This window comes from Myotis nattereri (genome assembly GCF_964212035.1).
Source record: "Myotis nattereri genome assembly, chromosome: X".
NCBI lineage: Eukaryota > Metazoa > Chordata > Mammalia > Chiroptera > Vespertilionidae > Myotis > Myotis nattereri.
Window position 1 is genome coordinate 23361386 of NC_138078.1, and position 12592 is coordinate 23373977.

General features: G+C 38.5%; 1 protein-coding gene and 1 pseudogene across 3 annotated transcripts in view; both read right to left on the bottom strand.

The window, feature by feature from the left end:
* Positions 1-12592, bottom strand: part of DMD (dystrophin) — a 2781977-nt gene that overhangs the window by 900035 nt on the left and 1869350 nt on the right. The window lies entirely within an intron of this gene.
* On the bottom strand, positions 11700-12274 carry LOC308510933 (ornithine decarboxylase antizyme 2-like; annotated as a pseudogene). The gene has a single exon. The product of its transcript is annotated as an ornithine decarboxylase antizyme 2-like (transcript).

The following is a 12592-nucleotide window of genomic DNA, read 5'->3' on the forward strand; positions in this document are numbered from 1 at the left end:
CAGGTGGTGTAGGGGCCCCAATCGCCTCACCAGTCACCCCACAAACAGAGGGTGACTGGCAGCAGCAGCAGCAGTGGGCAGGGCTGGCTGCTGGCAGCCAGGGAAGATCGGCCCTGATTGCAGGCCAGGCCTAGGGAACCTACCTGTGAACGAATTTTGTGCACTTGGCCTCTAGTAATGCGATAAAGACGGAACCCATAGAATTGTGAAGAAACAGAAGCGGAACTCTGATGACATTTATTATTTAAATCAGTTAGAGACAAATTTTTCTGTCACTTGCAGCATTAAAGTACTAAATCAGTTACCTATCACAGAAGGTGAAAATCCATATTATTTTAATATAACTAATCTTATAGCTTATTCTTAAAACATAAAATCTCTTAATTGGTGTTAACAAATAACATGTCTCTTTTCTTTTTCTATTACCTATAAGCCATATTTTGTAGTCTCATAATGCAAAATAATGTGATATGGTAAGAGTTCAATCATTATGTTCTGAGAGATTTTTTTTTTATTTTACACTTTTGAATTAGAGCTTTTCTACAGCCAAAGTATTTACTATTTTAAAAGGATGCTGGTGAAAGGAAAGGTTAACCTAATAATACCTGCTGTGCGTACATTGGCAAATGGAAGGAAATTACACAGATGGTGGCATTTGCCTAGGAGTTTAGTGCCAGGGGTATCCTCTCAAGGCACATAAATTGGGGCAGAATATCTATCTTTTCCTAAATATATGGATGCAGATTTGTTGGAAAAATTATTTTTCTACTACACTATTAAAATCACTACAATCAGCACTACATCAACAATCAAGTGAATATTTATGATCCTTTAATATGTGTCAGGTTAGCAAGAAATTCAGCTTTGTTCTAGATGGATAGTGGGTAATCTTAGGTTACTTTTCTTCTAACAAAGAGAGGTACTTGGGAAGTACCTGACACACAGTAAATTATCAATACATGTTATTTTTTATTACCTAACACAGCCAGGACCCTAATTCTCTTAGGGAGAAGGAATACTGAAAAACAGGACTAAGTTTAGTTTTTTTCTGGACCATTTAGTGCACCCTTGGCATGGATGTATAAAGAAATAAAGAAATGATACAAACTGCCTGATAACATGAGGTAGAAAGTAATGAAAATAGTAAGAGAAATACTGCTGAGGGCTTGAGAGGAACAGGAAGACGAGATGAGTCTTGTTGGGCTTCCTGTGGGTACGGAGGAGTAGTCAGATCTGGAGATTTGTGGTGTAAGGGACAAGGAAAGAAGGCATACATTCTAGGTGGACTGGGCAGGGTAGCACAGGAAAGGAAGAACACAGGGCAAATGGGAGAACATTGGGCAGTCCTACTGCGATAGCAGCCTGAGTGAAAAGGACCAGTGGGAGAAAATATTGGAAGATATTCAGAGTTGTATTCCAAAGGGTCTGAAAATCATGTACTAGAAAGAAGTCACCAAGGAATTTTTGCCCTTGTGAATCCTCAACATCCCTCAAATAGGTATAAGGTTTGTTTGCCTAGGATTTTGTGACTGTAGAAGCTCTTGTTAGAATCAATGAGTGTGGAAGAGTGTATTTGTGGTTTCATGACACAACTAACATACATACTCCTGGCATATCTGAAGGGCTTGAGGGGAAAATAGATTAAGGTAGAAGATTGTAATTATTACTGTTTTAGAGTTTTGTTACTGTCTGGAAAATTATTTTACTTTTTATCTCTAGGAAATAATACTTGAAAAAACTAACAGTAGCTAATACTTATTGCTGTTTTACTGTGTACCAGGCACAGCTCTAAGATTATACATGTTATATCTCACTTAGTCCTTTCTTGTTGTGTCATTTCCCTCTTATAACCAGATGAGGAAACTGAGACACAGAGAGACCACATAGCTAGTAAGGAGTGTGTGGTACAGCCCCAATGAATCATGCCTTCCATAATTCATGCCAGCTCCCAGCCAACCCATCAGCTGACTGAAAATGCATTAGAGGCCTAGCAAAAGCCTCTGAGCTTTGGCTATATCAGCAGAATAGCCCAGTTGACCCACAGACTGTGCAAGTATAACTGCTTATCATTTCAAGTCAGTAAGTTTTAGGGGGTTTGTTACCTAACACTTCTGTAACCATAGATAACTGATATCTAGAGGAAGGCCAGAAATGGGAGTAAGGCTTGGCTCAGAGTTCTTCAATAATTCCAGGGCCCTAAATCATCAACGTGATTTTGAATGTACAATTTAGGGCAGGCTCAATACTTTGCAAAGGCAAAAATTCATAGCAAACTAGTGGAGGTAATCATTGAGGGAGGGATTTTAGAGGATCATTATTAGAAGACTTAATAGCAACTATTATTTATTGGCTACATGTTCTGTATCAGCCATTGCCCAAAGCAGTGAAGGAGGGGAAGAAATAACTTGACTTCTCCCCTCCTCCTGCTCTCCAGTCTCCTGCCAATACCACCCCCTGGCTAAATCTATACAGAAGCTGGTAGGCAAGGAAGCCTGCCAAATAAGGTGGGCAGAGGTCAGACTCTTGCAATATATGACATAGGAAGTAAAGGCACTGGAATAGATCCGAGTGCACAGGGTATATGACAAAGTCATGTTTGGGTTCTGAATTTTGAAAAGGGCTATATTTCAAAGGTATAAATAAGTCAGATATACTCATGCGTTCTTTCAAAGTTGAATATGTATCCTCTGGTGTTGGATGGATGGGCTCTACACATACCAACAGACAACAATTTTTAGAAAAAGACTCACCAGTATCTCAGAATACATTGCCTGGATATTCCAATGAATGGGACTTGTCAACTCACACACAGATACTTGTCAGCCATCCCTTACATACATACTAATTAAAGTGTAGACCAAGGCCTAGAGCATTGCATCACCTGAAAGCTGGGAATGCAGAATCTTAGACACTTCACTGGACTCAGTGAATCAGAAACCTCATTTCAATTAAATCCCTAAGTGCTTCATCTGTACATTAAGGTTTGAAAATGCTGCTCTACCACCTAGCAAATAGGCCCTTCCTTTCTTACCACTAGTATTAGAAATTATGATACCTACTTTGTAATAGTAACCACAATTTAGCTGCTCATGACAAAATATTATGGTATGCTAGAGGCCCAGTGCACAAAATACACGCACTCGGGGGGGGGGGGTCCCTCAGCCTGGCCTGAGACCTCTTGTAGTCCAGGAGCTCTTGGGAGATGTCCAACTGCTGGCTTAGGCCCACTTCCTGGCTTCTGGCTGAGCGGTGCTCCCCCTGTGGGAGCACACTGACCACCAAGGGGCAGCTCCTGCATTGAGCCTCTGCCCCCTGGTGGACAGTTCACATCATAGCGACCAGTTGTTCTGCCATTTGGTCAATTTGCATATTAGTCATTTATTATATAGGATATTGAGTTCTTAGTTCCTCACTAAACCCTGGGGGATGAGTAACATGTCTCAGAATGCATCACCATTGTAAAAATAAGGAAATAGAGGCAAAACAAGATTTAAATAAATTGCCCATAGTTTGAGCTACTGAGTGGTGAACCTACATTGGGACTAAGTTATTAACTGAAAGTTTGGTGACCTTTCTATTACTGAAATGAGGTGTGGAGGGTGGGAAGATGGGCAGATATAGTCATCAAACAAACCACTACAGCAGTTGAGGTTACATTCAGAAGTAACCACATATGAAGTAAGGAACTGGAAAGGGGTATCTTAAGAAAACTGATTCATCACTCAAAATAGAGGTGATCATTCCATCATGTTGCATTCCAGTGTCAGTATAAACAATTGAAGACATTAACGACATCTTCCTCAGTTACTTTAGTACAGTGGATCTCAACCTTGGCTGCACATTAGAATCACCTGGGAATCTTTTTAAAATCCTGATTTCTGGGCCTCATCCTCTGGAAATTCTGTTTCTTTGTTACGGGGTGGGGGCACAACATTAGTAACAAAGAAACAGAATTTCTGGAGGATGAGGCCCAGAAATCAGGATTTTAAAAAGATTCCCAGGTGATTCTAACGTGCAGCCAAGGTTGAGATCCACTGTTTTAGTACTTTAAAACTGTTTTCATCTGCTCTCAAACCCTATAAAATCTTAAACATAAAGTGTCCTTTCTATTAATTTTCCTGGTTTCAGGGTTGTCTGTATTTGTCACCAGTGTATGAGAACTTACAGAGCACCTGAAAACTAATTTTCCTCTCTCCCTTCCCCAGCATCATTAGTGGTTCCATCAGAAAGATACACATCACTGATATAAGCAAAACAATAAAGCTGCTTCAAGGAGATAACTGTATTGGTCTAGACTTTGTAACAACAGACATAGCAAAAATAAAAGCGATCTTCACAGTGGTCATTTAAATTGTGATTGAGTTGCAGACTTTCACTCTTTTATAAAAGTCTAAGTCCAAGAATTATTGCCCTATTCAAAACTGTTGATGTAACCCACATCATGAACAGGCAGAATGTGTCACCTTCATAAGTAATTTATTTTTAGACTGTGTTTAAGGTACAATCATCAGTCACAGGTAGCCTACAGATCGAAACTATCAGGACAAATGGAGTTTTCTCGAAATATCCTTGCAATGACTTTAGTTTCTGGCCCATTTCCTGGTCTATCTCTTTTCTTCCACACTTAACCAACCATGCCAGAGATGGGCTATACTTTTCCCAATGATAACTGAAAATGTTCACAAATTATAACTGTACCATTTCATCCAGTTCAAATACTTTTACTTCTACAGCAAAACAGATTGATTTTCTCTAGCAACAAATACTGAAATTGTCTCTTCGATGTCTTGTAATTAGTTCTAATATCAGTAAGCAAATTAAAAGGCAGCAAAAACAATTTGTCCAGCAGGCACTTATCAGTCCCTTCATAACCCATTTAGTGGCCTTGCCTCAACTATAAGGTGGATAAATGAGGAGAATGCTGATTTTGGCATTCAGCTTACTCTGGGATAATCTAGCTCATCCTTCTTGGCTGACATGAGACAGAAATAACATCAAAGGGTGATAAACTCTTTCCTGCAGACCTGGGGTTCTAAGGTTTGCTGGCCCCAGGCCTAATCTATCAATCCATTTTCTACACAATAAAAGGTAAGAAACCCATTACAGATCAGTTATAAGCCCTGGCAGGTGGTCTATGACAAAAACGGAATACATCAACCAACCCAGCATTCAGTGTCCCTTTTCTAAGGTTTGAAGCACTAGGGGTCAGATGACATGCATATAGTAGTTAGGATTCAGTATTAAATTATTTTAAGTCCATGGATAAACTTATACATTTTGTAGCATGAGTATAAAGATTTGACAGAAAAGTTCATTTTTGTATGATTCTGACCTTTTATAAAAAAAATAGCACTGCTAAAATTTTTTTTTTTTTGCTTTACATGTTGGCTTTGCACAAGATGTAATAAATGAAACCAGATTAGAATTTACAATCTGTGCTCTTAAATACAGCTTTAATCTTCATTTGTTATTCAAACTCATTTTAAGGAGTTAGCATACAAAGTTTCCCTTTAATGTCATTTCAAGATTACTAAATTATTAGAAAGTCATTCCCTCTGGTCTCAGGGTTGATGCTATATAATCCAGTCATTCCAAAGCCAAGGCTTCAGAAACAAAAGAAACAATGTTTTATATTAGCAAAATCTCTTTTTATTATATGATTTCTTCTCCTTTCTAAAATGCCTTGCTATAGGGCAAACATCTTTGTGTTAATAAATGACTTACTTCAAAAATGTTACACTAAAGGTCAGAGTTATGAATTTTTTTTCTCCTTTTTTATCATCTTTATACTTTTCTTCCTTTTAAGTTCACTGTGAACAGGAAAGAAAGTTTGCCAAGAATAGGGTCATACTTAGTACCATTATCAGTATATATATTATATATATAAGAAAAATAAAGTTTTAATATGGAAATGAGTTGTTGCATAAATGTCATTATTTTGCAATGCCTGCTGGCTTTTTTGTTGTTGTTGTTCATTTTTTAAAATAGCATTGCATTAAAATGAACAAGTTATTTAGTATTAGGTTAAGGTTTCCTAATAGAACAACATCTGGCTTCAATGAAACTTTCTACAACTAGTTCCTCATCACTCCACCAAAATGGGGGGCAACTAACACCAAAAATGGAGGAAAGGGAAAGGGGTGGAGAATAGAGGTTAGGTGAGTAGATTGGGATTGCAAAGATGCTTCGGGTTAAAAAGGTCATCTTAAATCATGCTTATAGTTAAAATTTCAAAATGTTGGTGTTTGCAAACAATGATGGAGTAATTGGACTTCATAGCTGATGAGAAGAAAAAAGTTCATCATTTTCCAATACATTTTATCTGAAATGCTAGCTGGTCATAGATAATGAGAATAATTGGATCAGACAAAAAGAGAGCACTGGCTAAAAGCCTTCTGTACCTCCCACTAGCAGTGGTCGGCAAACTCATTAGTCAACGGAGCCAAATATCAACAGTACAACGATTGAAATTTCTTTTGAGAGACAAATTTTTTAAACTTAAACTATATAGGTAGGTACATTGTTATTAACGTAATTAGGGTACTCCTAAGGCTTAGGAAGAGCCACACTCAAGGGGCCAAAGAGCCGCGTGTGGCTCGCGAGCCGCAGACTGCCGACCATGGATCTAGGTCCATTTGGTGGTCGTGGTGCCTTTAACTCACCTTCTCTTTTTCAGCTCTTGGATTTATAATGGTGGCACATGTTTCAGCTTTTCTCCCAAGAGCTATATGTATAATTGTTTAAGATGGTTAATATTTTTCAGCCTTAAAAAAAGAAGGAAATCCTGCCATATGCAAGAAAATGGATCTACCTGAGGGCATTATGCTAAGCAAAAAAGGCAGTCATATAAGGACAAATACTACACGATTCCATTTATATTTAACACAGTCAAAATCATACAAACAGAGAGTAGAATGGTGTGTACCAAGGCAAGGGGGAGAAGAAAATAGGAGTTGTCCAATAGGTATAGAGTTTCAGTTATGCAAGATGAAAAACTTCTGGAGATCTGCTATATAACATATTGCCTATAGTTAACAATACTGTGTTGTACACTTAAAGATTTGTTAAGAGGGTAGATCTCATATTAAGTGCTCTTACCACACTACAAATAAAGAAGCTTACTCAGCAAAAATTTTGTGCTTGGTCTTTGTGTTTTCCCATTTTGAAATTACCTCCAATTTTAAAAATTAAAGCCAATATTTTGACCAATTACAATGTGCCAGATACTATGTTTTCATTTCCCATGCACTAGCTCATTGAATTTTCACATGTACAGTATGTTCTACTAGTATGAGAATTTAGTGGGTGTTATAACTGAAGCAGGGACAGGGCAGGTAAAAGATTATACAGCTAGTAATGGGTAGAATCCATAATCTATAAATCTCACGCTTAATCACCGTGATAAATTGCCTCTTCACAACTCTTGTTTACTTTTATTGTTTGTAAAATGTCTGATCCACATTCTTGGCATTGCCTGACAATTTAATAGGTTGGGAAATTAAAAACCACATTTCATTATAAACTTACTGTCATTAAAGAGTGATTAATTTGGTAGTAATGGCAAATAGTTCAAACTTCTCAACTTCACTGAAGGGTCAAGAGAGTAGGGGTGCTGCTGCTTCTAAGAATATTAGCAGTGATGGTAATACTAATTATTAAGTACTGGGCCAGGCATAACCCTAAGAGCCTGATGTTTGCTCTTACAACTGGGGTGACTTTATTATATAATTTTAATCTTTTAAAGTGGGATACTCATGAGAATGAAACAGGGAGCTATTAAAATTATGATGCAATAACAGACAAAGCCAGGACTGTCAGAGCAAACTGAGATATATTCATGAAACAAGACCCAGTAGTACCAATTCCCATTTCAATGTGAAATTACAGGAGGCAAAGTCAAGGGTGCTTATGTTATAAACTTTTAATTATAATTCCCTCCTCAAGTTTCAGCCTCAAACTATTTAGCAACTGTAAGTAAGAGATATGAATAGGTGTAATGCCAAGCCCTATGTATTCTGAATGACCTTTAAATAAGGCAAGGGTGGGAAATTATTATGATACGCTTAGAACAACATATGGTACATAGTGGTCACTCGTTAAATATATGTTGAATGAATGATTTAATGATTTGAATAATGCTATGATGTAATTATTAAACACGTAAAGGAAACTTCCAAGATAATAGATTTCCAAGGAATATCAGACTGCATACCTTAATAGTAAATAAGTAAAAACCATTTTCTGGTATTTCCTGTAAAGATTCTTCACTTTAGGAAAAAAAGGTAATTCATATTAAGAGCAGTATTAGATGATGATCACTACTAGAACATGGTCATTGATAGCAAAATAACTTCTTGGAGCAAATGTCCATTTTTGAACAAGGAGCAGAAAAGTAAAGCTTCAACTTGATTTAATTTTCTCCCTTTTATTCTCCACATTTATAATAATGACTGGAAATATATGGCAAATGTTTATCTACCTGACACAAATGAAAAGAAGGAATCTAAAGTGTTTACTCCTTGGATAGATACTTAGAAGATAATTGGAGGTTAATATAAAATGAACCAGATTTCTGGAAATATAGATACAGTCATTTTTATATTGTAGAAAATAGTCTGGCATATGAGTTTCACTATATTTTCACTTTCAGAATATATATTTTATGATTTGATTTGAAAACAATCCCTGTATTATCAATAGTGCAAAGGTTATTCTTATATTAAAATTTTGCTGCATATATTGTAGTTAAACTATTTTTTCTAGGTAAAGTAGATCAGATTTTTTTTATTGAGATGCACTTAACTGAAAAGAAGAAAAAAAAGAGATGCACTTAACTGAAATTCACTTCCTAGCAAAATTTCTTATTTGTGTTTGTAAAATGTTTTGGTCTTTATATGCACTATTTTATATTGCTTAGGAAATAACAAATTAAAATAGTAATTTACCATTTTCAAATTAATGACAGAATATGATGTAAAAATTTAAAGTTATTCAACAAAATGAAAATATATTTATTTTGACTAATTGAAATGTATAATATATCCTATCTGTAAAGTTACTTAACATCAAAAATAGTAGGTATGGGTTGGGAGGAGGAGGTAGAGGGTAGGAAAATTGGGGGACATCTATAATACTGTAAAAATGAAATAAAATTTAAAAAAGGATTTCACTGCCATACGTAAAATTTTAAAAAAAGTTGAATAATCACAATAAAAAAGCAGACATATAACTAATTCTGAAACGACATAAATATGCTCTCCTATATTACACAATCACAAAAGTTCTATTTAAGTAAAGAAAGTTTGGGCAAATTACTTGAAAATATAGCATGCAGTTTTCCAAAATGGGCAAAAAGCAAAGCAAAAACTCATATAGTTTTATTAAATGAAAAGAAATCCCAGTTTTCACTTTTATAGGAACAATAGGATGAAATGGAAAACCATGCTTCTCTTTGTTTCTAGCATATTATCTACAAAAAAATTATGAGCACCACTAAAAAGTTTTTTTATAGAACTATTTGAAATAGCTTTTGTATTAAATAGAGTTCAGTGTGTTCTCAAATATGGCACATAACCTTTTTAGGACTTAGTGTTCTAATCTAGAAGATGTGGGAGTAATGTAGCTTCATTACGATTCTTTCATCTGTATAACCCTATGAGTCTACAAAGTAAATGTTGCATTTTTCCATCTTTTCAATTAAGTACAGTAAGTATACAACCTGATTCAAAAATGAAAACTGATGAAACTTTGTGAAGTGTATGATTGTCTGACCACTCTGCTGTACACCTGAAACTAATACAAAATAATATTGAATGTAAACTGTAATAAAAAAACATATTTTGGTTATAAATAATGGTATCTGAATAATGAAGTATGAAGCATAGGGACACAAAGTGACAAGGACCGGAAAAGATGAAAAAGGGATTAAACACTGAAGTATCAGAAAAAGAGAGTAGGAGACAATGTGTCACATACACTACCTAGGCAGAAAAATAAACTAACATATATGCATATAGGAAAGTAGATTCATTATAGATATAGTAAGATGCCAATTCATAGGCCAAGACACACATAATAGAGAAAAAAGGAAGAGAGTGAAAGTGATGGGGAGAGGCAGGAAGGGAGGGAGAATCACACACACACACACACACACACACACACACACACACACACACGTCCAGAGAAAATACAAATAAAATGAGTGATAAATATTGAAAACAACACAGAGTCAGACATGTGTATGAAAATCACAGAGTGAGACTCAGAGGAAAACACAGATGCTAGCTTTAATAATATTCCCACTCTGTGATCATAAGGGTATTATTGTTAAAAACTATAAAGGTGAAGATACATATTAGACAAAAATGACCCTTATCTAGAGGTAGCCATAAGTTTAAACCAAGGTCTGCATTCAGCTTTAAAGCAACATTTCCCATCTCGATGATAAAGAGTGGCTATCCAGGCCAAGGCAAGTTAACAGTTTTGCAATGTACCCATTTTAGGGTCCACTACTCCCTTAAATATATTGCTACATTAACCCCAATTGCTGTTTTTCATTTATTTTTTAACATTAAATCAGTTTATTGACACTGGAACACACTTGCCTCCCTGACACCCCCATCCCCCTCACCCAGACTAGATCTCTCCCCGCTCCTCTCCCCTTAGAACAAGCTGTACCTTGAAAACAGAAAAGGGCAGGCCAGCTCTACTACCCCAGTCCCACCCCCAGGCCCTGTGGAGCAGGGTCTCAGGCACAATTCAGAACCTATTGGGGGGGGTGGAGGGGTACAGTTAGCACTGCACTCAGCCAGGCAGAGGCATCCAGTCCTTAGGGACAGATTCCCCCTTCACTCCCCAGGCCCTGAGTCGCTATTCTTCTTCCTCTCTGCTCTCTGTGACCCTAGGAAGGAGAGATGCTGGAGCCTAGGCCATGCAGCCAGTAGCAACAACTCCTGGCCATGATCTGAGAACTGGAGTTTGGCTAGTCTTTTATAGGGCCCAGGCACCCCAAAGAAAGCCCTGGTCGTGGGAGTGAACTTGAATGCCCCTATTCAAAATGCACTGATAACATTTAACGGATTGAGCCAGTTTAACCAGATGCCAGAATAACACTAAGCTGTGAAGAGGGGGGTCAGGCCTGCTTTCTCCAGGCCGGACACAAATGCACACAGAGAAGCTCAGGTGGAGTGTCAAAAAACAACTCGAGGACACTTTTGCGCATGGGGCTGCAAAGCCTATACTCAGGAGCCCCTGAGGTGACAGGAAGGAAGCAAGGAAAGAAAATACACAAGTCTTAAAACCCAAAAAGAAAGCCCAATAGCTGGGGAGCCTGAGCCCGACAGTGCTACCCACCAACCCTCCAGGTCTTGGCCCAGACCCAGATAGTCCCTCCCCCTCGAGGCAATGTCCTCCCCCTAGGCTAGATAGAGCACATCACACAGCGCAGTTTAGAAAGCTTCGAATGCCAGTTCATAAACATCTTCATTTACTACTGGTGATTACATGTGAATAATATGTTTATACTGTTCTTTATGGAAAACAATTTCAACGAGTCAACTCCAAGAACACAATAGGCAACCCTCACCCTGAGCCCCTCAGTGTCCTTCCCTAGACAACAAGGAGCCCCCTCCTCTGTCCCAGGGCTGCCTAACTTCCCCTCTTTCCCCACCGTGGCTCTTGGGCAAAGCATCCTCTGACCATTAGTGCTCATTGGGCAAGTTCTGGTCCAGGGGGTAAACCATGAACATCACATCTGGCCAAGAGGGTACACAGGGATGGATGTACAATCTCAAAGCCCAAGAAGCTGAAGGTCTTCAGGAGTGGGGCTCTGTCTTCCCGGCCCTTCCTGAAGCAGACGAAGACGCAGACGAAGACATAGTTCACTTTCATCTTCTCTTCCGCAAACTCCAGCAGTGCTAACAATCCTTCTTTGCTCCCATCAGCTAATACTCCATCTGGGATTTCTATAAACAGGCTCTGGCTGGACAGGACTGCATCCCAGGAAGAGACCTCCTTGGTGACCTCATACTGGAAGTGGATGATCTGAGGTTTTCCATCGTTCACAGGGAGGTCCTGCGTCACAGTGAGCTTCTCGTCCTTATATATTAGAGCTGAGAGAGAAGGATCCCTGCCGCCCCCTCGCCCACCGGGGATCTTCGACAGTGGGTGAGGGGCCTCAGGAGCACCACAGAGGCCCTGGAACAATGTGCCTGCAGCACTGGAGCTGGGGGCAGTTACTCAAAGGCAAAATACTACTGTCCTGGGTGTTTTTCATCCTCGGTGGGAGGAGGCGGCGCAGGGAGTGGGTATGTGGATGATTGGGTGGGTGGGGGTCGCACACGGGGCTGATCTCTGCGGGTTAAGTCCCTGTCAGGCTGTGGGCTCACAGCCCTCCTCCAGCCTCAGCAAGTGCCTGCCTCCAACTCTGTTTTTCCTTTTAGAAATGCAACATAAAGCTGCCAAAGTAATTGGTAAATTGGGAAAATATGCATGATCCAGCATATTAGAGTTATCCATAGAGAAAGGCCCCTGCAACTAGGAATTGTGATAGTGGAACATTTTCATAGACACTGTATGTTAAGGAATTAGCATA